Source organism: Topomyia yanbarensis, chromosome 3 (assembly GCF_030247195.1).
Source record: "Topomyia yanbarensis strain Yona2022 chromosome 3, ASM3024719v1, whole genome shotgun sequence".
Lineage (NCBI taxonomy): Eukaryota > Metazoa > Arthropoda > Insecta > Diptera > Culicidae > Topomyia > Topomyia yanbarensis.
In genome coordinates this window covers 275,782,895-275,809,051 of record NC_080672.1, presented here as the reverse complement: position 1 = coordinate 275,809,051, position 26,157 = coordinate 275,782,895, and the positions used below count along the sequence as shown (strand labels likewise).

Below are 26,157 nucleotides of genomic sequence, written 5' to 3'. Positions count from 1 at the left end.
GCCGCCCAACCCGCCCTTAAATCGCCCACGGAACGCGCCATTTAATCGCCCTTAATTGCCTAATATGAAAACTAAAAATAAAACTTATTTTCGGATTCATTATCTACTCACATATACTTACCAGCATACTAGGTAATCGCCACCAACTTATAGGAAGAATCAAAGCTGAAATTGGTATTGCACACCAAAACTTATCACAATCTGACGTTCCTTAAAACTTTAGGTCAGAGATCTTGTTTTACCATACTTACACACGATTCCACAATTTTCTACATTCGTTGGCTAAATGAAGTGCACTAGACAAACAAAATACAAGTGAGAACACACCAATTGTTCAAAAACAATTTTAAGCTAAAGCCAAACATGAACCGCCATGTTTGAAAAACTCAAAAACAACCAAGTCCATTTCAGCCGCCAGAAAATTTGTCTAAGTATTGAAATTGCCTTTAAATCGCATTCGCAAATTGCATTTGTTCCTAGGGGCAATTAGCACAGGCTAGTTGAGTTAAACGACAAACCACAGAGAACAGACGTCCATCTGCAGCATTCAACTTGTGTAAAATCTCTAACGGTTTCGAAGGTAGTTTGGATATCTAAACCAGGTGCGCTACTGTCGTCATGTTTTTTTGTGGCTGAGTGCGACAGAATTGACAGCGGTTATTCCTCTACCCAGTCAAACTAGTCCGGAACCGATTCGAACTTCCAGCATGAATTCCAGCTCAAATGCGTCAACCGATAGAGTCGGAATCGGTTGTTTTCTTTGAGCTAGATTCCATGCAGAATCCATCCAGGATTTCGAATCGGTTCCGGAATCGATTTGACGGATAGTTGGGATAGGTTGGTGTGGCGGCGCTAGTGTTTTTAGTATATTAATTCAAATGTTTACACACGTTTTTTTAAATATTTTTGTTCGATCATGGATGTCTGTTCTCTGTGGACAAACGTTTTAAATCGCCTGACCATTTTCGTCCGCATTTTTTTAGACAGGGCGGTATAGCAGATGCCCGCTTGGAAGAAAAACGGGCAACCAGCAAAAATCCGACAGGATTCCGGCAGCTGTCAAAATTATCAAAATGGCGCTGCCAGAATTCAGCTATACTCCTTCCAGTTATGGCAGGCAGATTCGCCTCGCCGGTTCTGGTTTGTTTATCGTTGTTTCATTTTCGCCATATTTACATTTTTCCAAGAAGGATAGTTTTGGCAGATGAAGAAATAAGGAGAAACAAAGATTTTGGTTTCAAACATGGTAAGTAATATGGATTTCATGTCTCCAGACATGTTTTTGTCATAAATTTACATATAATTTAAAAAAAAATTAAGAAAAAATGCAAGCAAAACCTGAAGCGGTACAAAACCGGTCCTGCCGGTGCGTGCCTGGCAGAAATCCGGCAGAAAAAAACCTTTAATAACCGTAAGGCGAAAAATTCTGCCAGAAACGGTTGTTGCATTTGAGCCGGTTGGCTGGGCAGCGCTCTGCCAGCCAGACCCCCAGAAATTCTGCCAAACTTTTTATTTCGCTGCCGGCTATCTGGGGGGAATTCTGCCATGCACGTCCGAGTGGGTGTGTCTTCCATCCCTGTTGTTTTTTTATAAACAATTGGCGCATTCCCGCTTGTATTTTGTTTGTTTAGTGCACTTAACTTAGCCAACGAATGTGGAAAATTGTGGAATCGTGTGTAAGTATAGCGGAACAAGATCTCTGAGTCTAAATGAAAGTCAAATTGTGGTAAGTTTTGGTGTGCAATACCAATTTCACCATCGATTCTTCCTATAGCCTGGTGGTGATTACCTAGTGTACCGATAAATTTATGTGAGTAGATAGTGAATCCGAAAATATTGCCCATCCTATGAATTTTAAGACTCTAGCGCGTAAAATTTTTGACAGCTAGTTTTCCTCGCTCACTAATATTCATGCATAATTTTGACAACAATGTCGTGTCATTTTTTATCGATTAGCATTGGAAATTTCAATTAAGATTAGTAGATTAGCTAAAGATAAGTAACATCTATGGTTGGTTTTATCATTAAACAACGCAAAATGGATGAAATCTTCCTCTTGCGGAATCGGCTTGGAGCTCCAAACAGGTATTGCCACTCCACTTTTGCCGCTTGTAAAAATAACTTCTCGTTTAAAAAAAAAATTCGCCAACAGCCAACAACTATGAGTGAATTGTTTGGCAGTACTTCCAGACTCCCCATTTACCCACTTCCTTGCCGGAATTATGGCCCTTAAAATCCCATACCGCAATCAGCAGTTAGCAACCAAGCAATCCTTCTATCAATTTGTTATGAGAAAGTCTGCTTTCAATTTGTTGGTGATCAACATTTTCTACTTTGCTGATATCCATCCCGGTGTCGGACAAGCTTAAGCTGTATTCAATCATTTCAGTTGACAATGCAGCACCAAGAGTCATCGTAACGCAAAAGATCGTTCCGAGAATATCCGAATCCGGGAGTTGTAAATCGTCCGTAATCATTTGCTGTTTTAATCCGTGTTTACCGAGGCTGAAAACGGTTTTGCAATAACATATTATCACATACATAATTTATTTAGTCTTTTGTTATAAAATTTTGAAAAAGTTCTACTTAATCTAGCAGCAGCAAATTGCAAACACAAAACAAAAAGAACTGTCAGATCAGAGATGCCAGGTACTTTTTTCAAATGTCTGCAATAATAATTTTAAAAGTCTATGAAGAACAAAAATGTCAGGAAAGCTAGTGTAATCAAAGGCCTCTACATTCAAAAATCTGTAAATATCTGCAAAAAAACTAAAAAATCTGCAAATATCTGCAACCAAACTAAAAAATCTGCAAATATCTGCGTCATCGAAGAAATCTGCAGCTTAAATTAAAAATCTGCGAATTTGCAGACTTGTCTGCAAATCTGGCATATCTGTGTCAGATAGGGTACGAGAATACAGAACGCATATGTATATGTGTAGTGAGGGGAATGCATTGTGCAAATATTTTCAACGCAGTAGTCTTGTTAGGTGCAAAATGCGCAATAAGTTTTATTTTTAATTTTCATATCAGGCAATTAAGGGCGATTAAATGGCGCGTTCCCTGGACGATTTAGGGGCGATTTAAGGGCGGGTAGAGCGGCAAAAAAATGACGGCGGCAAATCGCCCAAATGTTGCATATATAATAGCCCCCTAATTGCCAGCAAATTGCTGGCAAATTGTAGGGCAATTAGCGCATCCGAGTTGGCAAATAGCCCCCCGCTAGCCAGCAACTTGCCCTTTTTGACTGGGATAGAATGGAGTCAAGACGGATACAGATGTGCACATTTTTTTCTGTGTGTGAGTGCGGTTGTCATTTTTCTTTGATGAGCCGAAAAAACAAGAGGATATGAAGAAGAAAAGCACAAACAGTTGACGTAGCGGGCCCTTCTGTTGCCATAAGTTTTGTTTCGGTTCGGTCATAGTTAATTTAATCGGTTTTTTTTCGAGGTAAAAAGTGTCCATAAGTGTTCTAATCGATAGATCCGAAGTGACGCTCGGCCTTTTCTCACTTTTCATCGTGCGCCAAAGAATCAGGATGCTCGTTCGGATGTTGATGCCCCGGCCGCCATGCTTAATTTTGCAAGCATAATACTAATACACTCAAAAGTGTCAAATGTTCCCACCTTTCTCTCCATCTTGGAATGGAGCTATATCTGCCCAAAGGCCTTAGTATAAAGGTACGCAGAGTGTGCAAAAATTGAAGCCGAAAAAAGTCTACCTATCGAGCAAAATTAGAATCCAGCTTTGCTGCAGAGGTATCAGAGATGGATTCCAATTGTGCTCGATAGGTAGCCTTTTTTTGTCTTCACTCTTTGCGCAACTGTTCTCTATAGACTATGTCAAAGGCCTTAGTATAAAGGTACGCAAAGAGGGTGCAAAAAGTGAAGCCGAAAAAAGTCTACCTATCGAGCAAAATTAGAATCCAGCTTTGCTGCAGAGGTATCAGAGATGGATTCCAATTGTGCCCGATAGGTAGCCTTTTTTTGTCTTCACTCTTTGCGCAACTGTTCTCTATAGACTGTGGACTGTGTATCTGCCTAATCCCAGTTAGAATCGGTTGTGTCACTGGAGCCGGAATGCGAACTGGAACCAGCCAGAATTCCAGCTCATTTCCGGCTGAACTTTACTGGGATGTGGTTTTCGTTTGAAGCGAAACTGAGTCAGTTCCTAACCCCAACTGCTGTCAAAATGTATGAACTGACAGCAGTTGGGGTTAGAACCTGACTCATGGCGATTTCGCTTGAACCTGAAACTGAGTCAGGTTCTAACCCCAACCGCTGTCGGTTCATACGTTTTGACAGCAGTTGGGGTTAGGAACTGACTCAGTTTCGCCTCAAACAAAAACCACGTCAGTTTCAGGTTCAAGCGAAATCGCCATAACATAAAGCTCTCTTTGCGGATTTTTTGCTTGACATTTCAATAATGTTTAGTACTAAGATGGGAGAAAGGTGAGAACATTTGACACTTTTGAGTGTAATAGTTAAATACTTGCAAAATTAAGCATGGCGGCCGGGACCCTTGAAGTGAACGAACGAGCAACCTGATTCTTTGGCGCACGATGAAAAGTGAGAAAAGGCCGAGTTTCACCTCGGATCTACCTATTAGAACACTTAGGGACACTTTTTACTTCAAAAAACCGATTAAATTAACTATGACCGAACCGAAAGAAAACTTATGGCAACAGAAAGGCCCACTACGTCATTTGTTTGTGCTTTTCTTCTTCGTATTCTCTTGTTTTTTCGGCTTCATCAAAGAAAAGTGACATCCGTACTCACACAGAAAAAAATGTGCACACCTGTATCCGTCTTGGTTTAGTACCATTATTAGGCAATCCACCACGACGTTTGTTTGACAATTCAGCGGTGGGTTCTGTCAACAAGTCTACTCCTGCGAACAGAAAAACTCGTCCGACAAACATCTTTCGTTAGTCCGATTCGTTTGATGTTGGATCGCATCAACGATATTGTTGGACGTCGCACCCCTCGGAGTAACGTCAGAAGAAGTAAACAAGAATTAATCAGCTGATCAGAAACGTCTCATGGATTGCCTAATTAACAAATTTTGCGTCTGGGCTGCGCAGCGATGCCAGATTTACAGATGTCTGTATTTTACAGACTTCTGATGGTCTCCTACAGACGTAATCAGAAATCTACAGACAGACTTTTAAAAGAGTAACAGTGTTTAACAAAATTGTACTAGAACAATTGTATCCGAATTTGAGCGATTCCTGCACAATAGTTTTCTAATATCAAGCTACTTTTAAAGTAATAACCTAGTGTAAATAGGATTTACACAACCATCTACAGACTTTTACAGACATTTCACAAAAACATGTGGCATCGCTGGGGCTGCGTGAAAATTTTGACACATTTGTTACCGATGTTAAATAGATGACCCGACCGAAGGATTTATTGTGCTTTTCATCGAAGATTAGCATGCGACGGAATCAATTCAAAATAGCGAAAGAATTGAAAATATACCCTGTTAGCTCCATCTGCCCAGTTTAAAACAAACATCTAGCAATATATAGGCCCTGTTGGTCAGGTATCGGACGGTCATGAATTGACAGTTCATGGATTTATTCACCTCTTCACTACCTGGTTAGAGCGAAAATCGGAAATTATTTGTTACTATTTTTGGTACCCATTTAATTTATTGTTTAGTGTGCCTTTTTGATGCCTAACTCGATTTTTTTGCATCCTCCTAAGTTTTTCCTTGGTTCAAGAGCAATAGTCGCTCGAACACTTCATATAAAAATCAATTTTAAATTACATTTTTGTAGCCTAGCGGAATCTTAAAAATGGCGGTTTCGCAATCTTCTTCTTTTTCGCTTCTGTTTGGCTTGTTTGTGAAACAAAGCCCAAAATGGCACAGCATATAAAGCTATATTGCCAGTTAATTTTCGTTTATAGTCCAATGGACTTTACTTTTTGTGACTAACCGACGATAAACTCGCAGCGCCACAAAATTGGTCCACCACGGCACGAGTAATTCGCCCAATCAAGGTGAAAAAAGCGAATTATTGTGCTTTTCATCGAAGATTAGCATGCGACGGAATCAATTCAATATAGCGAAAGAATTGAAAATATACCCTGTTAGCTCCATCTGCCCAGTTTAAAACAAACATCTAGCAATATATAGGCCCTGTTGGTCAGGTATCGGACGGTCATGAATTGACAGTTCATGGATTTATTCACCTCTTCACTACCTGGTTAGAGCGAAAATCGGAAATTATTTGTTACTATTTTTGGTACCCATTTAATTTATTGTTTAGTGTGCCTTTTTGATGCCTAACTCGATTTTTTTGCATCCTCCTAAGTTTTTCCTCGGTTCAAGAGCAATAGTCGCTCGAACACTTCATATAAAAATCAATTCAAATTACATTTTTGTAGCCTAGCGGAATCTTAAAAATGGCGGTTTCGCAATCTTCTTCTTTTTCGCTTCTGTTTGGCTTGTTTGTGAAACAAAGCTCAAAATGGCACAGCATATAAAGCTATATTGCCAGTTAATTTTCGTTTATAGTCCAATGAACTTCACTTTTTGTGACTAACCGATGATAAACTCGCAGCGCCACAAAATTGGTCCACCACAGCACGAGTAATTCGCCCAATCAAGGTGAAAAAAGCGAATTATCTAGCACTCGGTGAAAACCAACATGTCGACACGTTGAAATTTTCACCGGAAGTCGTTTCGCAGTCTTGTCGCGATCTTGTCGCTATCTTGTTTTTTTCGCAATTTTTGCTAATTTCCAGTGATAACCACAATATCTAGCACTCGGTGAAAACCAACATGTCGACACGTTGAAATTTTCACCGGAAGTCGTTTCGCAGTCTTGTCGCGATCTTGTCGCTATCTTGTTTTTTCGCAATTTTTGCTAATTTCCAGTGATAACCACAATAATCAATGAAGCAAAATGCGCTACGTTACCCCAGTTAAGCTTAGCCGGAAATTAACCGGAATTCTGGCTGGTTTCAGTTCGTATTCCGGCTCTAGTGACACAACCGATTCTAGTTAGAATCGGTTGTGTCACTGGAGCCCGCATACGAACTGTGACCAGCCAGAATTCCAGTTCATTTCCGGCTGAACTTTACTGGGACATAGCGGTACGTTCCGAACCTCTGCTTGTACCGAAATGACTGCAACGTTTTTTGTGTACTTGGCTGATCAGCTTTTCTTTGTAAAATCTGTGATCAGCAACAGTAAACAAAGAGCGCGCAGTAACCCAGTAAAGTTCAGCCGGAAATGAACTGGAATTCTGGCTGGTTCCAGTTCGTATTCCGGCTCCAGTGCAACAACCGATTCTAACTAGAATCGGTTGTGTCACTGGAGCCGGAATACGAACTGGAACCAGCCAGAATTCCGGTTCATTTCCGGCTGAGCTTAACTGGGAAATTTCATTCCGGTCGAGCTGGGCTCGGAAAGACCCGCTATGTAACGTATCGTATTTTTCTTCATTAGAACCATCATTTCGATATTGTGTAACACAATGCTATCTTCAAAACACGTGAAATCTATTCCGTCGATAGTTGTGTGATCCGGATTTATACCGACTGGTGAACACAATATATAATTCGTTTTCTAGTGATATATATCAAATAATTTATGAGGTAAGTTATTTTAGCCTTTTCATTCCGCCATAATTTTCCGAAACAGTATACATACATGTTAAGTGTCGATTTTAGCGTATCTATGTTCAATCCAAATTTCGTGTCCTTGAGAACTATGTTCTGAACGTGAGTTCCCTCTAAGAACGGTTGGTTTCAAAATCGTCCAATGAAGGACGTTCGTTGGACCAATTTGGACAACGTCCAAATAACCGTTCAACAAACGTCCATCGTTGGACCCGTGTTGAACGATTTTGAAACAATTTTTTGGACGTCTCAGTGGGTTATTTATATCCGAGACACTTAACCCTTAAATGCATGAAACTCATTTTACATTGGTACTCATTTTTTGTGTGGATACGTTATTTACCTTTTGATGAGGCTTTATATCACAGACTTTGGTATATGAAATATTGCAATGCAATGCTAAAATAAAAAGCGACAGGTTTATTTCGTTTATGGATCTGAGTCTAGATTCGCTCCAATATTTACAGCATTGAATTTTCGTATTTGTATGCTTATTTGTCAAGATAGCCTGTTAGCGCATTTGCCTTACATCAGGCCAAGGAAATATTAGTTGAGATACATTTAATATTGTAATTGTAATGTATTGGTTTTCGATACCCTGTTGGTTACCTTATGTCAGGTCAAGGAACAAACTGTTAATATAACATTGGGATACTACAGAGTTACTGCTGCTTATTTCTAATAGCGAAGGTAAAGGTACTTATAAGACGAAATTTATCGTCGACAGCAGCTTTAATGTTGACATTTTGGGTTGTTTTCTATGTAAAGGTAGCCTATTCCATGTAAGAGGGCCAGCTATAAGCACACTTTTCCTTACGGATGTGGTGTGACGAGGAATGGTGAAGTTTCGAGCCCGTTCCAGTCATCCCTTTTGCAGGTGTTGAAGATACTCAGGCAGAGTTCCCATGTAGGGGAAAGAGGGTAACATGGGAACTATGAAAACAATACGTTTTCATAGTTCCGCTGTTACCCTCTTTCCCCTACCCTAGTCGCAAGAAGCTGATGATTCGGTTCTGGTAATTTGTTTCGAGCTCGTGACCGAGGACCCTGTTTCGCACAGCTGCAAAATTACAATTATTATTTATTAGCTCACGATACATTTGTACCCCTTGACCTTATCAAGACAAAGTTTCGAGGTACACAGGGGTAGGTTGTGGTTGTCAAATCACATATATTTTGCGCGTACCCAGCATCTCGCCTCGGTCCAGCCCTTTGGACCCCATTTTTTGGTTAGTTCACCCCAAAAAGAGAATACAGGGTAAGCGGTTTCGCATGTCTCGTGTACTAGTCGTTGAAAAATTCGTTAAAGGTATTATTTATTGCTGTTTAACCGTGATAATCAGGTCCGGTTCAGCTGATATTGGGTACGAAATACTTGCTAGATAGCGTTCCCCTGACACGGACCCTGATCCGAAAACATCTGTGTGAATTCGCTTGTTTTCTAATTGGTACAGAATAATCCAGTAGTATCGTAAATATTACAAGATCATGAATTGTAATTATTGGTTGACTTCCATTTTTGGTTATAGAAAAATTATAAAGTTTAGCACAATTATTAATCGTTTTCTACATGTACTAAGAACCGAAACGATGCACAAAACGACATTATTTGCTTATGTTGCTAAGCTTCCTGTACATTAATCAAAATAAGGTTCTAAAGCTTTCTTTCCCTAAATTATGCGCTTAGTTTGAAGTTGAAAACTTATTACTATTATCTGCTATTCTGAAACACTGTCAACCTCTATCCGTTAGGTGGTACCGCCAAAAGTGGTAGGGTAGATGAGCCCTTATTCATCTTAGTAAGAATGTCACACTATTTCGTTGATAACTCGACTTAAGTAACTGAATTGCGCTTAAATAGGTATCATCATCTTTGCTTCGTTCCTAAGAAGCAGAACAGTTAAATTTTTTGCCTGGAAAATGCAAAATGCTCGCGTTTGAGCGAAGCGAAAAGTCGAGTACAACGTACCCTTATTCATCCTACCATTTGAACTAATGCGTTGAATAGAGATAGCACACACTCACACTTAATTTTTTCTACCGAGTTTCAGCTTTTTTTCGCATTTTTTGCCGAAATCTCAACAGCTGAGATTTCAGTAAACAATTTTTTGGCTGAGATCTCAGTAAAAGTGACGTTTCATAGCTAGCACTCGGAAAATATTTCACCGAAAATCAGCTAACAAATCTCACTTTACTGAGACATCAGTTTTCTAAATTTGCTGACTACACGGCTGTTGGGAAATTGCCGAGCCGAATTGAGTGTAACTAATGTGTTCAAATGGGTGGGATGAATAAAGGAGCTAAGATGACTTAGGGCGCAGTAATCCTACTTACAGTTAGGGTTGCCACCCCTCCGGGTTTGACCCGGAGACTCCGGCTTTCGGGAGCGATCTCCGGGTCTGCGGGCTTTACGTCAATTGCTCCGGGTTTGGTGGGAAGAAGCATAGGTTCATTTTTTTGGAATTAATTGATTCTTTACAAAATATTTAAAAAGTCTAAATTAACTATTACATACTCTGGTTCAGATTTATTTTTCCCGACTAACCCTTCGTTTCAAGGTGGCGAAGAGTTCACCAAATATTGCTTATTTCTTTCACAAAGCAATGAAAATGAAAAGCAAATAAAATTTACTACAAATTAACCTTCCGGAAGTCGCGCTAGTACACTGAGTGCACGCTGCTTTGAAAATCTAGCGAAATCGTCTTAGGGGACCAGCGGTTGCTCGTTCGATAAGCCATATGCGCGACTTCCGGAGGGTTAAGGAGAGTAATATTTCGCTATTTGCTACAATTGAAATTATTTACTACAATTTTACCAAATCATTTCACTCTTAGTGGTGCTTATCACCAGCTGCACTAAGGTCTGGCAGATTTGTTCTAATCCAACTGACTAGGTCAACATCAAATGAGTTCTTGCGGTGTTGTTGCTACTCCAGCAGTGATCCTTAACTGGGCTAGGGAGGTGAGTTTTGCCCCTTTGTTGCAAAATTAAAATTTGTTGGTGATGAATAACCGACACCACATAGTGTGATGTCGCAGCTCTGCCTCCTTTGCTCTCCTTCTCCTGTTAATTGTGGAGGAGAGCAATGCTCGTTCGAACTCCACAGTGAGAGTAGCTGGTGCTTTTGTATTCTTGGCACTTAGTCGGGGAAGTGAGATACTACACACCTTAAACCGATAAAACCGTTCTCAAGCGTGAAAAATTTACAGTTTTACTTTAACATGGTAATAAAAAGCGATTAAAGTGCTCTAAAATGCCTAGCAATCGCTTTGATTCCAATTTCTGTCTCGTTCCACTCAAAATCCACCACCCCCAGATCAGTGAAAATCTCCGGATTAAAGCCTCTCCAGAGGTGGCAACCCTACTTACAGTATCCAGCTTTCTTAGGAATAAACGGCATTTTCCTTGACCTACACTGTCATTCTGCGCATAATTGTCCCATGTATATAGGGAATCCCATAGAATATGAGACAATTATGCGAATAACGGCAGTGCATTAGCTACAGAAATGTAACGAATACGGTATGGTGAGCTAATAAAATGACAATAGAATAGTGCTCATGCTACACACACAGTCAAAGCATCTATTGGGCACACATTGCGAGTTGACATTCTATGCAGCACGATTAAAGTTCAATCAAAATAAAATTCTTTTCAATAATATATCCAAGTTACATAATAATTATTGGTGGTTGTATGCCAATAAGTCAAAAGGATTATTTTAACATTTTTACATATAAATCCGTGTTTAGAATGTATGTAGTTCATGGTTGCAAGATGGACGATCATGATGGGTAAAAATGGTTTAGCTTTCCGCAGGGAGTTGATTTTCCAGAACAGCTCTGGTTAATTATACGCCAATGTACACTACTAAATGCACTGAAGTAGACCTACTTGGTAGTAAAGAAAATTGCGCAAATCTAACCATGTAATCGTACAAAACCGTTGAAGTATTACTGTAGAAGCTACCGACACTCTGGTTTTAGATATATTTGTTCACCTATAAGTGGGTGAATGGAGAACAGCGAGTGTAGTTATGTAACGAATGCACACTAGACTCGATGGAACTATCCAAGTCAGTCTTGGATATCACGTACATTTGGAGTAACATCAGATGTTACTTCAAGCTAGTCTCAACCCCTATTCGGCAGTAAGGCCAAACTGGTGTCGAAGGGGGTCAATTAAGGTTGTCTGACGTATTCTTGATGGTCACATCAATCGACAGACAGCCATAGTTGATTATAGGATTGGGGAATATATTTATTAAATAATGTCTTTCGCTTTAGATAGTTGATATTCGAGCCAGTAGAACTCCTTGAGCGTCCGATATACGAGTTCCGACGGAAATTGAGGATTCGATAAAAGAGATTTTTTCTATGAGACGGTCGACCGACAGCTTCGAAATGCCGGAAGAGATGAGCAGCGGTAAGCGAGTTTAACGAGAGGGAATGAGACACCTACTACTTATTGTAATGATATCTGTAAGTAGCACTAACAAAACTCTTAGTTTCAGGAACTGTATGAGATGGCGCTGGGCCTGTGGCCTTCGACTGGCATGGTCCTTTCTCATTAGTTCAAAAGTCTTCTTGGCTGGTTGGTAGATATGTGCTCCTGCTTGCAAGTTGATCAATTCGCTTGGGTGAGGGACATGTGGATCCTACTAGTAGACGACTCTTTTGACCACGGCTAGTTCAGGAAAAAAGTGCAGGACTGACACCTAAGAGATAGTTAATTATTCAGGACTTGTTCTTATGATTATTTAACTCGACCAAGCACACCGGCTCTCAGAAATGCAACTCTTTCGGGTCGGTGTGATCTATTTGAGTCGAACCAGGCGGACATTCGGTTCGAGCAAATTTTGTGGGGAACAGTGGATAAAAAATTCTTATGTCCTTTATGAGCAGAGATTCTTTTTACGAAAATCCAAAATGCCTTCACTCGTCTAGCTACTCAGGATAATAATATTAATTGAAAAAATGGGGGTTTCCCAGGTAGATAATGTAATGAATATGTATATTGACTAGAACAGGGATAATCGAATTCTGTTATAAGATAGAGATGAAATAGCACAGTTGTATTTGCGTAAGGACTAATACTGCTAGTATGTTTACCGTATCACTCAATAGTCCATTGATCCGTTTCGGACCTAGGTGGCAAAAAGGAGATTAGGAAGAAACAGATGCGAATTTGCCAATATGACGTTGACCCCAAGGCGATGGTAGAATGATTTTCCATAGGATTACACAGACTAGACGAAACGACGTTACACGCTCCAAACTTGTGCCAAATAGTATATATGTATGTATGAATGTAAGCCCTATGTATGCCTTTTTTACAATGGAGAAGACCTTTACGTCCTAGCCCAGTACACGTGCTATTAGTAGATGCCAAGCTACCACACGGGGTGCACTGGGGGTGTGTCGGGCTCGAATGGTGACGCTGCCATTAATACCGACTAAACTCCATTGGGCTCCGCCATCGTTCCTCCCAGGAACTACCTCTCGGTGTTACTTCTGGGGGGATGGCTGTACTTAATGTACTCATTCACTCTCACTCACGCGTTCATACGTCCTGTATGAGGCTTACTTGGGTGCTCTCTCTATTGCACCTTGATTCACTCTCAAACACTCCCACATGAGGCTGACTTTTTTGCTCACCTTTTTCGTTCCTTGCGAGGCTGACTTGTGTGCTCACCTTACTCATTCCTTGCTAGGCTTACTTTTGTGCTCGCCCCACCCATACCATGTGAGGCTGACTTGGGTGCTCACCCTATCACCTGGTTCACTCTCGATCGTGCCACTCTATTGTACCTCTATTACTCCCCCTGGCATCCCAGACCATTCACTCCCTTTTTTGCGCTTGGCCTTTTTCGCTCCAGCTAACCAATCACTAGTTAGCCGTGCCCGTCGTCTGTTGCTCGGTTCGCCAGATTACCTGTAGCCTACTGGCAATCTGGATGGTAGCAGCCGAGACTGCGTTCCACTTCTCCACCGATTGACACATCCGCTGAATAAGGGTATCAGAGGTTGTGTCCCAGCCACAGACGTCAAGCATTGCTCTTCTTTCGACGTCGAACCGATGACATACGAACAGTATGTGTTCGGCAGTTTCATCTACACCTGGGCAGTCCGGGCAGACTGGGACCTCAGCGTGCCCGTACCTGTGGAGGTACTGTCGGAAACAGCCATGGCCTGACAGGAATTGTGTCAGGTGGAAGTGAACTTCCCCATGGGGTCTTCTCACCCAGCTCGATATGCTAGGTATCAGCCAGTGGGTCCACCTACCTTTCGAGGAGTTGTCCCACTCACGCTGCCATCTGGCGACCGAGGTCACCCTGGTGCGCTCGCGGGCTCCCCTATTTCCACGTAGCTCGAAGCACTCCTCATCTTCCCGAATGACCAGCCCGACTGGCATCATGCTCGCTATCACGCAGGATGCATCGTGTGATACCGTGCGGTAGGCAGATATCACTCTGAGGCACATCACGCGGTAGGTGCTCTCCAGTTTCTGTAGGTAACTAGTTACCCTCAGTGATCTTGACAATGACGGGCCGCCGTACCTGAGGATAGATACGGCAACGCCTGCCAGTAACCTACGTCTACTGGCGCACACCTTTGAGCTGTTGGACATCATTCTCGATAGAGCCGCAACCGCAGTCGACGCTCTCTTGCATGTATATTCGACATGGCTGCCGAAGGTCAGCTTGTCGTCTATAATGACTCCGAGAGACTTCAGACTTCGCTGTGAAGTGATCGCGACTTCTCCCACATGGATAACTGCATGTTGTGCCGACTTGTGGTTGTTGACGATAACTACCTCCGTCTTATGATGAGCGAGCTCCAGGCCTCTCGCGCTCATCCATTCCTCCACCGTGCTGATCGCGTGTTCTGCGGTTAGTTCTACCTCAGGAATTGACTCCCCGTAGACCTCCAAGGTTACGTCATCAGCAAAGCCGACGATCTTGACCCCAGGAGGGAACTTCAGTCTCAGAACCCCGTCATACATGAGGTTCCATAGCACCGGGCCTAGGATCGAGCCCTGCGGGAATCCGGCGATATTCGGAACCCTTTTCTGACCGGCATCGGTCTCATATAGCAGTACGCGGTTCTGGAAGTAACTTTCCAGGATCCGGTACAGACCCACCGGTAGGCTAAGCCGGTGTAACGAGAGCGCGATGGCATCCCAGTTTGCGCTGTTGAATGCGTTCTTCACGTCAAGTGTCACTAACGCACAGTACCGAATACCTCGCCTTTTCCGTTGGATCGCTATCTCGGCAGTATTTATCACTGAGTTGAGAGCGTCCACTGTGGACTTACCCTTCCGAAAGCCAAACTGGTTGCATGACAGACCGCGTACGGGGTTAGCCTGTTGAGGATGATCCTCTCAAGCAGTTTGCCAGTCGTGTCGATCAGACAGATTGGTCTGTACGCCGATGGGTCGCCTGGCGGCTTCCCGGGCTTCGGCAACAGCACCAATTTCTGCCTTTTCCATCTATCGGGGAAACGGCACTCGTCAAGGCATCTCTGCGTAGCTAGCCTGAACATGTTCGGGTTCGCTATAATCGCTGCCTTGAGAGCGTTGTTTGGAACTCCATCCGGCCCTGGAGCTTTGTTCATTGCTAGGGATTTAGCCACTGCGAGCCACCATTTCGGCCGTGTCCGCGCTGTCTTGTAGTGCAAGTGGCCAGGAGCTTGGGGCTCGAGACGGGAAGAGTACTTCGATAATCGTTGCCAACCGGTCCGGAGACCGTTCTGGGGGTGAGGAGCCCCCTTTGGTCTTGGCCATCACAATCCTGTAGGCGTCACCCCACGGATTCGCGTTGGCACTCTCACACAGGTTGTCGAAACACGCTTTCTTGCTGCTTTTAATGGCCTTGTTAAGGGCCAATTTCGCAGCTCGAAACACTTCACGGCGGTTCTCTCTTGCATCCTCGGTGCGAGCTCTTTGCATCCTACGTCTAGCTCTGAGGCAGGCTGACCGTAGAGCTGCAATCTCGGCACTCCAGCAGTGTACCGGGCGTCTGCCGTTTCTTGGCAGGGGTTTCCTTGGCATAGTGGCGTCGCACGCGCGTGTTGGGACGGCTACCAGCGCATCCCCGCTTAGACTATCGGTGTTGACCTCCAGTCCCAGGGCCGCGGTGAAAGCTTCGATGTCGAAGTGATTGGACTTCCACCCGCGTACCTGACAGGGATCTCCCGCCCTCGGATGCTGCACACCATAGTTGATCCTAAAGCGGATTGCTAAACGATCGCTATGGGTGTAGCCTTCGTCTACCCTCCATTCCATGCCTGGAGCCAGACTCGGGCTGGCAAATGTTACGTCAATCCACGCCTCCACTCCGTTTCTACGGAATGTACTAGCGGAGCCATTATTAGCTAGCACAGTATCGAGTTTCGCAAGCGCCTCCATTAGCGCTTGACCCCTGCTATTTGTACAGCGGCTGCCCCACTCCACTGCCCAAGCGTTAAAGTCTCCCGCTATGACTACCGGTTTCCGGCCCACTAGGTCCGACGAGAGCCTGTCGATCATCTGGTTGAACTGTTCTATTGGCCACCTTGGTGGAGCGTAGCAGCTGCAAAAGAACACACCATTGATCTTGGCAATCGCAGCACCCTCGGCGGAGGAGTGTATTACCTCTTGAACCGGGAACCGTCCCGTTGCACAGATTACCACCATTCCAGACTCGTCCGACACCCAATTGCCGTTGCCGGCAGGGATGCGGTACAGGTCTGATAAGAGGGCGACATCTGTCCTCGACTCCGAGACCGACTGCCACAGCAGCTGTTGGGCTGCTGCACAATGGTTAAGATTTAGCTGTGTGACGTTCACGGCTTCTTATTTGCCTCACCGATGGGACACGAAGGTCCGCCCATAGCATGTTTATGGGCTTGCTTCTTAGCGGTGCAGATAAGGCACTTGTACGCCTTAGTGCAGCCCTGCTCCTTATGCCCCTCCTCGCCGCAGCGACGAAATAGTTTGCTCCTGTCTATGTTCTTGCACTCGTAGGCTTTGTGGCCGGACTCAAGGCACCGATAGCACCTATCCACTGAAGGCGGCTGGGGTATGCTAATAGGGCATACCGACCAGCCGATCTTCAGCTTCCCTTTCTCGGTTACCTTTTTGGCATCCGCCTTCAGTAGCCTGAGGTAGGCTACTTGGGTGCCAGAGGGTCCATCTCTAAATCGCACAGAGGCCCGCTCGATTGTGACGTCGCATTGTTCCTTAACGGCTGCGACGACATCTGCGGTCGTGAACTCGTCCAGATGCTTGCACTGGAGAGTCATTTCCGCCCCTAGCGACCTGACTTGGGCGCCTTCACCAAGGACCTCTTGGGCCAAGGCCTTGTATGCCGCACTAGATTGTGCGTCTCGCTTCAGCACCAGAAGCATTTCTCCCGTGTAGGTGCGTCTCACGCTACGCGCATCTTGCCCAAGGGCCGAAAGGCTTTCGGCCGCCTTCATCGACTTTAGGACGTCGGCGTATTTGTCCTTGTCGGTTTTTAACCACAAGGCCTCGCTTCTGACCTTGGCCTTCTTCGCGGGCCGCGGTACCTCCGGTGTCGGTGCCGGCTTCTTCCTGGTGACCAGCGTCCAGGGGCTAACGCCCCCTGCCCCGGTTGCGCAGGGTTGCTGGTACCAACGCTCTGCTCAGCGAGGTCACTCTCGCCCTCGCTTACCTTGGCCAAACGGCGTTTGCCCTTAACGGTTGCACGCCGTGTGGTGTCGGTTTTTGCACCCTCGCCTGGCGACTTCCTAGGGCACTTCGCGTTCGACGCCGTCTTACGATTGCCCTTGCCCTTGCCTTTTCCCTTCGAGGGGAACTCGGCCGTCGCTTCGAGCGACGTGGCTGCTCCATAGAAGGTGAAGGCCACTGTCTGAGTGCCTGTATCGACCTTCTCTTTTCCCTCCCTCTTGGAGGCCACTGTCTGGGTTTCTCTGTCGGACTTCTCCCGACATTCCACCCTCTTGGCATAAGCCTGCTGTTTCTGTCTTGCGACACGAACAGTTTTTCGGAGTTCCAGGAGACTCTGCTTTAACTCCTTGCTTATGTTTTGCTTTGCGCTAGTGTACTCGATTATTGAATCGAGCTGCTCCACCACTTTGCGCATCGCGGATAGTGGCCCGTCCAGTGCGTTGGTAGGGCTATTTCCAACCACTACTGGAGGGTCACTGGTGCTATCAGATGCAGCACTCGTCGCTCCACTACTCTCCCCACGGGGGGAGACCTCGCCAAACCACCTCTAGCAAAGGGGTTTGGAACCTCCGTTTGTTTGTTTTTGTTTTTCGTTGACTCCATGTTTGATCCCACGAGTAGCGCGAGAATAAATGTCCGCCACGCCAAAGCTCCGCATTAACGTGGTAAGGGATGCTTACTGTGGGGGTTGCCCAGGTACCCCACAGGCTCCGTTAACGATCGAGCATCTTTTTCACCCCCTCGGCACGGGTCGCTTCACGCCTTGGAATTGGGGTTATGACCTATCTTGCTTTACGTGGTGACCTCGGCCCAGATCATCACAACCATCCTCCTCTACCAGGGCTTAGGACCTGTAGCTCTGGTTCTCAATAGTTCCATGTACGTATATTATTACAGACATGCCACTATTGAGATCTGTCATTCGCTAGCGGAGTTAGCCCTATGTATGCCTGTATGCATGGATTTGTATAGGAGCAATGTATCCCTGAGAAACATGGAAGAACAGTCTCTGAGCCGCGAAAACGCTCATGGAAAACCGGGTGCGCGGTCATAGGTGTGACCATAAAGCACTGCACACACTGTCAAGTGCAACGGTGAAACGGTACGTGTGCGCATAGGTTGTTGAGACAGCCAGATTGCACACTGATAAATAACAATAATAACAATAACGATATTATATATATATATATATATATATATATATATATATATATATATATATATATATATATATATATATATATATATATATATATATATATATATATATATATATATATATATATATATATATATATATATATATATATATATATATATATATATATATATATATATATATATATATATATATATATATATATATATATATATATATATATATATATATATATATATATATATATATATATATATATATATATATATATATATATATATATATATATATATATATATATATATATATATATATATATATATATATATATATATATATATATATATATATATGATAAAGTTGAATAATCAGGAAATGAGATATTTAGAGGGGCTGAGATAAATAAGGGAGCGTCAACCCTATACAGTGATTCAAGGCGATTCTCAAACGATCCAAAATACCAGCAGATGCGTTTAAAATCAATTCCAGTCCATAGGAAAAGTGTGGCCGCAAGAGAGAATTAAGGAGCTTGATTTTAGATGATACTGGTAACATACCCGCCGTTAGTCTTAAATGACGTAGTCCAGCATAAATTTTTCCGCATTGAGAATTTACTTGAGAGTCCGACTCTAAATTATTTTGAACAATTGCAATGCGGATTGCAAAAGTACCAGATGATGCTGTATGGGGAGCTGTCCCGGTTAACGATAACTCGAACGAACATGTTTGCAGATACGTCATTTAGTAGGACAACTGTCAGTTTGTTGGTCGAATTAAATTTGGCATTATAAAATTTTAATTTTTTTTTTTATTATTTTTGAGGAATTGAGGTTTAAAAACAATATGGATGTACTCTTTAGGACACCCGCTATCAATACAAATGAAAAACTGCGACAATTTTTCCAAATTGAACATCGTCTGCGAACATGTGGAACATGCAGACTTGAAGTACTGATGGAAGATCATTAATGAACAATGAGAATGACAGTGGACCGAGTACTGATTCTTGGGGTACATCTGACAAAATCGTCTTAGGGCACCAGCGGCTGCTCGTTCAGTGGGCCATAAGCGCGACTTCCGGAGGGTTAATGAGATAATTTCTTCAGTAGTTTGTAAAGTAGTAAAGCTTTTGAAAAATCTAGCAAGAGTAAAAAAAAGCAACGACTTTTTAATCAATGACCTTGTGGATATCATCATGCAACTTAAGCAACAAAAAGGTTAAGGTATTCGTGAACTAGTTCATGATTCCTAGTATAATAGTAACAGCTTACCATTCGAGCTCATTTGCTCACACAATGTGCCACAAAGAGCGAAATACACCGATTAAAAATAGAACAGCACAAAAACACTGCGAAGTGCAGAACGACCCCACAAAGAGAAACTTGAAAACGAAAAAGAGTAAAATCTGTGCACCAAGAGCTGCAAAATTTTGTTCAAAGAGTCACTGTTTTGAAGTCCACTTTTTGTGCCTCCCCTCACTGGAAACCAGGTAGGAAGGCGAATCAAACCACAATTCAGATAAAGTTTGATCTGCAGAACGTTTCTAAAATGTTTTTTGTTGCCTTCTCTGCTTCCGTGCGCGTGGGACCAAGAAGCACACTAAAGAGCCTCTTTATTTGCACTCTTTGTGGTGTGCAGCCATAGAGTAGAATGCATGTATGAATGCAACACATTTCGGAGTGAAGAGGTTTATTGTGAAAGAGAAGAGCGGTGGTTCGCATGAAAAGTGCAAAGAGCGTTTTTTATTCTTCTCCTTATTTGTTCTGAGGTGCATTACATCCCTGGAGCTCGAGCAATAATTCACAAAATCGAAAAATACTATTCATGTATATGTGAACTGATTTATGAATCAGCGACTGACCATTTTCTTGCAGGTTCACAAAATAATAAAATCTCATTCATAGAAACGTGAACTGATTCATGATTCCTAATATAATAGTCACACCTGACAATGTGCGGCCGTGAAATAATTCACAAAATAAAAAAAAATCGTTCATGTGCTCGTGAACTAGTTCATGATTCCTAGTATAATTTTCACGACTCGGACGGAACGATTCGGAATCTTGAAATAGTTCACAATATTGTAATATATTAATCATGGATCTGTGAACTGGTTCATGACTCGTAGTACATGATCTATCTTGAGTGCTTGTGACATCCGTAATAATGTTCTATTTCATACAACTCTGCGCACGTGAAATTGTCATGTGAACTATTTCACAAAATTTGGGTTTGTCGTGTAATGTCATATATTTGTGTACAGCCTATAGCGACTAGTAATAGGTGCGAGCAGCAGATATAAGAAATCTATTAGGACCTCGAACGTCATTATTCATTCGATAATGTTCAATGTGTTGTTTTGAAAGAAAGCGAAAACTGCTCTGAGTATCAAAAATATATTATAGAGCCACGAATCTTGTTAGTGATGTAGCTCACAAAACAAGATACCGCTAATCGTCTACGGTTTTCTGAACCAAATCATATTCTCACGTTACTCCGGGCACAAAATCCGATAGTAATTAAACATGAACAGTAGTCATTCCTGTCTAATTCGAAAGTGAACTCAAGAATAAAATATCACGATTACGTCCATATAAATTAAGAAAAATGTGACTAAGATCCTGAAATCATGAACATAAATTACACTACTTGTGATTAAAATATCAAACATCGTGACTATGATCCTGAAATCATGAATACAAATCACTCTAAGTGAGACTAAAATGTCACGATAACGTGAATAGAAATTACGGAAATCGTGACTGAGATTCTGAAATCATGAAATATATATATATATATATATATATATATATATATATATATATATATATATATATATATATATATATATATATATATATATATATATATATATATATATATATATATATATATATATATATATATATATATATATATATATATATATATATATATATATATATATATATATATATATATATATATATATATATATATATATATATATATATATATATATATATATATATATATATATATATATATATATATATATATATATATATATATATATATATATATATATAACATTTGTAAAATAACATTTTACAAATATGTGTTGAAATACTACAACGGCTGGTCAATACATAAGCGCTTTGCAAGCACCCTATGGTCAGTTCTAAGAATGTCCCAGCAAATTTTCCCGCAGAGACCGCTCTGCTAGATTTCTGTAAGTCTTGATTTGGCAGCCCTATCAGATTTCTGCGCATATCCTGTCGGGTTAGTTGAGCTAGGGCGTTGCATTGCAATTTTTGGTAGGGCTACTGTGGTTTTGTTATGAGTCTTGTTCGTACTTTGGAGATACACTGGTTTATAGTATATCATCTAAAAAGTATATCATTTAAACGTCATGATTTCAGGCGCTTAGTCGCGATTTTCGTAATTTCTCATCACGTTACTGTGATATTTTATTCATGAGTTTATAATCGATTTTTTTCTGGTAGAGTAGCTCGATTCATGTTCATGATCTCAGGGTTTTAGCAAAAATATGCGTAATTTATACTCACGTTTTTGTGATATTTTATTCGCTGGTTTCGTGTTGAATATTTTTGACAGAGTAGTGTGACTTATGTTCATGATTTCAGAATCTCAGTCACGATTTCCGTAATTTCTATTCACGTTATCGTGACATTTTAGTCTCACTTAGAGTGATTTGTATTCATGATTTCAGGATCATAGTCACGATGTTTGATATTTTAATCACAAGTAGTGTAATTTATGTTCATGATTTCAGGATCTTAGTCACATTTTTCTTAATTTATATGGACGTAATCGTGATATTTTATTCTTGAGTTCACTTTCGAATTAGATAGGAATGACTACTGTTCATGTTTAATTACTATCGGATTTTGTGCCCGGAGTAACGTGAGAATATGATTTGGTTCAGAAAACCGTAGACGATTAGCGGTATCTTGTTTTGTGAGCTACATCACTAACAAGATTCGTGGCTCTATAATATATTTTTGATACTCAGAGCAGTTTTCGCTTTCTTTCAAAACAACACATTGAACATTATCGAATGAATAATGACGTTCGAGGTCCTAATAGATTTCTTATATCTGCTGCTCGCACCTATTACTAGTCGCTATAGGCTGTACACAAATATATGACATTACACGACAAACCCAAATTTTGTGAAATAGTTCACATGACAATTTCACGTGCGCAGAGTTGTATGAAATAGAACATTATTACGGATGTCACAAGCACTCAAGATAGATCATGTACTACGAGTCATGAACCAGTTCACAGATCCATGATTAATATATTACAATATTGTGAACTATTTCAAGATTCCGAATCGTTCCGTCCGAGTCGTGAAAATTATACTAGGAATCATGAACTAGTTCACGAGCACATGAACGATTTTTTTTTTATTTTGTGAATTATTTCACGGCCGCACATTGTCAGGTGTGACTATTATATTAGGAATCATGAATCAGTTCACGTTTCTATGAATGAGATTTTATTATTTTGTGAACCTGCAAGAAAATGGTCAGTCGCTGATTCATAAATCAGTTCACATATACATGAATAGTATTTTTCGATTTTGTGAATTATTGCTCGAGCTCCAGGGATGTAATGCACCTCAGAACAAATAAGGAGAAGAATAAAAAACGCTCTTTGCACTTTTCATGCGAACCACCGCTCTTCTCTTTCACAATAAACCTCTTCACTCCGAAATGTGTTGCATTCATACATGCATTCTACTCTATGGCTGCACACCACAAAGAGTGCAAATAAAGAGGCTCTTTAGTGTGCTTCTTGGTCCCACGCGCACGGAAGCAGAGAAGGCAACAAAAAACATTTTAGAAACGTTCTGCAGATCAAACTTTATCTGAATTGTGGTTTGATTCGCCTTCCTACCTGGTTTCCAGTGAGGGGAGGCACAAAAAGTGGACTTCAAAAAAGTGACTCTTTGAACAAAATTTTGCAGCTCTTGGTGCACAGATTTTACTCTTTTTCGTTTTCAAGTTTCTCTTTGTGGGGTCGTTCTGCACTTCGCAGTGTTTTTGTGCTGTTCTATTTTTAATCGGTGTATTTCGCTCTTTGTGGCACATTGTGTGAGCAAATGAGCTCGAATGGTAAGCTGTTACTATTATACTAGGAATCATGAACTAGTTCACGAATACCTTAACCTTTTTGTTGCTTAAGTTGCATGATGATATCCACAAGGTCATTGATTAAAAAGTCGTTGCTTTTTTTTACTCTTGCTTGATTTTTCAAAAGCTTTACTACTTTACAAACTACTGAAGAAATTATCTCATTAACCCTCCGGAAGTCGCGCTTATGGCCCACTGAACGAGCAGCCGCTGGTGCCCTAAGACGATTTTGTCAGATGTACCCCAAGAATCAGTACTCGGTCCACTGTCATTCTCATTGTTCATTAATGATCTTCCATCAGTACTTCAAGTCTGCATGTTCCACATGTTCGCAGACGATGTTCAATTTGGAAAAATTGTCGCAGTTTTTCATTTGTATTGATAGCGGGTGTCCTAAAGAGTACATCCATATTGTTTTTAAACCTCAATTCCTCAAAAATAATAAAAAAAAAAATTAAAATTTTATAATGCCAAATTTAATTCGACCAACAAACTGACAGTTGTCCTACTAAATGACGTATCTGCAAACATGTTCGTTCGAGTTATCGTTAACCGGGACAGCTCCCCATACAGCATCATCTGGTACTTTTGCAATCCGCATTGCAATTGTTCAAAATAATTTAGAGTCGGACTCTCAAGTAAATTCTCAATGCGGAAAAATTTATGCTGGACTACGTCATTTAAGACTAACGGCGGGTATGTTACCAGTATCATCTAAAATCAAGCTCCTTAATTCTCTCTTGCGGCCACACTTTTCCTATGGACTGGAATTGATTTTAAACGCATCTGCTGGTATTTTGGATCGTTTGAGAATCGCCTTGAATCACTGTATAGGGTTGACGCTCCCTTATTTATCTCAGCCCCTCTAAATATCTCATTTCCTGATTATTCAACTTTATCATTTATTATACAACACGACTTTAAAGAATCAACTTTTCAATAACGAAAAAAAAAAAATCTTTGGAACTTAACTTATATTTTACCATTTATCACTTTCTTAAAATAGGTACAGCAAACTTATAATAATTTGAAAAGAAAGCACTCATTAGACAATTTTCTTCATCGTTACTAGCTAAATCTTCGCAATACACACCGACATATTTCACTTAATTGCACAACAATTCGAACTTTACTCACTTCTACTGTTCCACAGAACGATTCTTCACCAAATTTCGAATAAAACACTCACTTCAGAAATTTAAAATAGTTTCTTTATGATATGAAAACTATGAGATGAATTTCTTCTAAATTTTATTTAGAAATTTTATTTGATTTTTCCTAAATTCATCTCAAAATACTAATTACACACACTATAAAGCGCGAACAATGTTGCCAAAACGATATATGCGATTGTTGATTTCCGACAAATATTTCAAACAGCATGTCGATAATTGACATAGTAATATGCATCCCAATTTTAATTAATCATAACGACTAATTTCATAGAGAATTTTGATTGGTAACTTTAACTTGTTAAGCCAAATTTATCAAATGTTGCATGAAATGGAAATCTATTACAATGTTGATCATTTTCCATGTTGGTTTGTTTGGTTGCACTGATTTCGGCCGGTGTACGTTCTCCCTCTATAACAATCTGTTTTATTGTGGTCTGATAAAGGTCTTCGGTTGGTCACCCGTTCCAATATGAGACCCGTGTAGGACGGTTTTCAAGCACTTGTTTGTGATTTCTCAGTGGGTGGCATTGGGCGTTTCCCCGTGCAATGATATTCATGAAAGGGCCTATGATAAAAAGTTTTAGATTGCAAGTCGCAATTTTAAACTTTTTAACAAGTGTAAACGATAGTTTCGGAGAATGTGGTTACTGATAGTGCTCTGTTTTGTTTTCTAGGATTCAAGTCAGAGCAAGCTGCTTCCTTTGTTTACGTAATTTACAGAGTGTATGTAAGGAGAGTGACGACAACTATGAAATAAGGAACAATGATTATCTGCCAGTGTCAATCTAATCCAACAAACGACTTTTCTAATCCATCTATTATTAGGTATTGTTCCGTGTATGATAGCTGTCATTCGCTTTACACAAACACACACTCATAATCCATATGAAAATGGGAGTTTCGTAGTTCGTGATTTATTATTGTGCGTCGAAAGCTTGATTAATTGATATGATTAATCGACCAAGATAATCTACTAAGATTAATAATCGAATAAATAGTAAATCCTAGTTTTCCAACCAACAAAAGGTAGCTGGATCTATTTGGATATTTTGGAGCGCTTGTCATTTTTTGGTCGGCGATTTTCATATTTAGCGTTAGCACATACATGTACACGGATACGAAAAACTACCAAAAGTTGAGCTCTTTTGACTCAATCTCGGGGTATCGTGGAATAAGGTAAAATTAGGTAAACCGTGTTGAAGGTAGTTTCCCTTTAACCACGGCAAAAATCACAACTCATTGAATGATTTTTTATACTCAATCTTGAGTTAAATATACTTCAATTTAAGTTGAATCTACCTAATTTTGAGTAAACTTCAAACAACTCAAAAGTACCTTATTCCATGGAAGAC

At 41.1% G+C, this 26,157-nt stretch overlaps 1 protein-coding gene across 3 annotated transcripts in view; it reads left to right on the top strand.

Annotated features, from left to right (window-relative positions):
- Window positions 1-26,157, top strand: part of LOC131690904 (G-protein coupled receptor dmsr-1) — a 623,822-nt gene that overhangs the window by 542,978 nt on the left and 54,687 nt on the right. Inside the window, exon 1 of one of the 3 annotated variants that reach the window (XM_058976983.1) lies at window positions 7,482-7,610. The exons of the other annotated variants lie outside the window; for them this stretch is intronic. The gene's annotated coding sequence lies outside the window, so the exon portion shown is untranslated. Of the gene's footprint in view, window positions 1-7,481; window positions 7,611-26,157 lie in introns of those variants that run through there. 3 annotated transcript variants of the gene reach the window in all.